The following is a 2,770-nucleotide window of genomic DNA, read 5'->3' on the forward strand; positions in this document are numbered from 1 at the left end:
GTTTGTTCTTTTTGGGAATCTATATTTTTTGTTTGACAAACTAGTTAAGAGAGGTCTTTACAACTTCAATATCATAAAATTGTGCTACTAGTTTGGTTTCCCATTAGGAAGACGAGTAGCATGTGGAACTCTCCTATGAAATGCCTCTATTGATTAATTTAATACCAAGATTTAAACAAAAAAAACTTCAATATCATAAAATTCTGCTACTAGTTTGGTTTCCCATCAGGAAGACCAATAGAATGTGGAAATATCCTATGAAATTCCTCTATTGATTAATTTAATGCCAAGATTTAAACAAAAGAAAGTTTTGGAATTGGGGTTTTGATTTGTTATACCTTTATTTTCTGATTTTTTTCAAAACAATTTTTTCTTTCTTTCATCTTGTGATAAGGTATTCAATACTCAATACATATTTTTCACAAATGGACTTACTATCAAGAAGCGTGGACATATTTTGGATAGAATAACCTACTTCCATATTTATACAAAGACTTACAAGGGAATTCGTGAAAATAGAATATATTTCTCCCCATGTGTAGAGTTCATAAGCTTATTTAAAGACCTATTGAGCTTTGAGATATTCTACAAACTTGTTGGGGATAGAAACTAGATAAACATGCTTCCAAAGAAAATGATTTAAATTCATAAATTCTTTGTGTCCTCTCTATATGGAAGTCATCACAACAAGAGATATTCTTATATTTCATGGTCATTAAAATCAAATCGCATTTTTCAACTATTTCATGCTTTGTTCCATGCCAATGTTTTAAAATCATTGTGGTTAGAGAACCTATCATGTTTCTCTAAGGAATAAAATTTTTATGATATATTATATCTCCATTTTCATTTTTTAACTTTTCTTTTTCCATTTTAGAAACTAGTGCTTGAGATCACTTTATTTCGCACCAGTACCAGTAAAACATTAAATAATTGATCTGCATGCTTCCACTTCTAACTTCCCCTTAATGCACATATTTTTGTAGGAAAGATACATTATATCAATGAATTTTATGAATTGTCCTGCATACATTCCATATATGTTCCACACATAATGCCACTCATGTGCAATGGATTGAAGCTCTCGAAGTTTTCCTTTCCGATAAAGGTCTCGAGATGAAGGTCTAAACATATTCCACGAAAGAGGCTATTAATTTGGTTACTAAGGCATGTGAAGAAGACTATATTTTAGCGACTAACAGATGGTGTTTTTCTTCTTATAATGAGGACTCATATTTTTCAACGGGAAAATGCAGTGGGAATGTTTTTATCATTGTAAATCCTTCTAGAATAAAGACAAGTGAACTAACCATTGTGATAGGTTGCGGGAAAATATGAGTAAAGGGAAGGGTTTTGTTAGGGATTTTCCAATGATATCCCTCTTTAATTTATTTTTCTAATCTTAAGAAGGCTCCCTCAAGACCTTCTATTAATTCTTCATGGTTTTTAGAAGCAACATCATTTTCTTCAATCACCAAACCTTTGGTCGCTTACAAACTTTCTTTGACACTTGCTTCCTTTTCATTCAAAGTATTTATAGATGTAGTAATTTCATTTATAGACACGTTAAGAGTATCAATATGACACTTTCTTGCATAAACATTAGTAACAAAAGTGTGTGCAACCATCCCTGCTAGAGCTATGTTTATCCAATTTAATTGTTCTGACACATTGTAACTTTTTTTCTACATTAGTTAATTGATGCTCATTATTTTCCAGGACTAATGGGATAATGCTAGATTATTTTTGGTCTTCTTCTAGGACTATGCCTTGAAAGGGTGGGAAAAGTAGAAATACATTTTACTCCTTTTCCATCTATACTTTTCCATTTATGTCTAGGATTTGACACTTTTGTCTCCAACATTCTGATAGATTGTTTTAAATCTTTGATCCTACATTCATAGAAATAAATCCAATAATCATTTTTCCAAGTATGTCTGCCATTTATCAGGAAAATCCTTTTTCTCTATGTTTGGAGTTGTAGTATTAAATTTTATAGTTTATGGGTGAGCAAACAAATCCTAATTTAACATTTTCTTCATCCAATCACCATTTAGTTGCCATATACAACAACCTTTCATGAGAGATAGGAACTTGTACATTTCTAGAATAGATGGTTTTTTTTTTATGATGGACAAGAGTGGATTATCGAAATAGAAAACAAGAATAACTGAATATTTCTTTAAGCCTAGCATATTTTGTTTCTAGCTCTAGGATTGAGTGCGCCATCAAAATGTGACTATCATGTGGAAAGTCAATATCAGCCATGTATGAGGATTCTAGATGAGGACTGGATTATTTTTCTATTGAAACTGGGGGCATATTTGTGTGTGGATTATGATATTGGTGGTTTGGTAAATCAAGGGAAAATTGTACAAAAGACTCACCATGTTGTGTGACTAAAATTTGAAGGAAAATAGGTTTTGGGCATTTTTTACATTTGACATAATAAGGAACAAGGCTAAGGGATTGGAATAACTGTAACAGTGAAGGATGTAAACAAGAAAATGTGCAATAAGGTTGAGAAAAATAAATTATATAAGTAGATTCTTTGATGTTAGCAAAGGTAATGTTTTGTTTCTTAAGAGATTTGGGCACATCAATGACCCAATGGGATGGAAAAGAAAGGTTTTCCCATTTAATTGTTTGATGTTTCATGTTTTGTTTTAGAATTTCTATAAGCACAAGGGTACTGAATTGTGAATCCTCACTTGGGGTATGAAGCATGGCAAGATACATTATGTTTGTATGGAGAAAAAAAAACCTTGAG

This window comes from Pinus tabuliformis, chromosome 9 (assembly GCF_031772625.1).
Source record: "Pinus tabuliformis cultivar Carrire ecotype Pingquan chromosome 9, CPIR1, whole genome shotgun sequence".
Lineage (NCBI taxonomy): Eukaryota > Viridiplantae > Streptophyta > Pinopsida > Pinales > Pinaceae > Pinus > Pinus tabuliformis.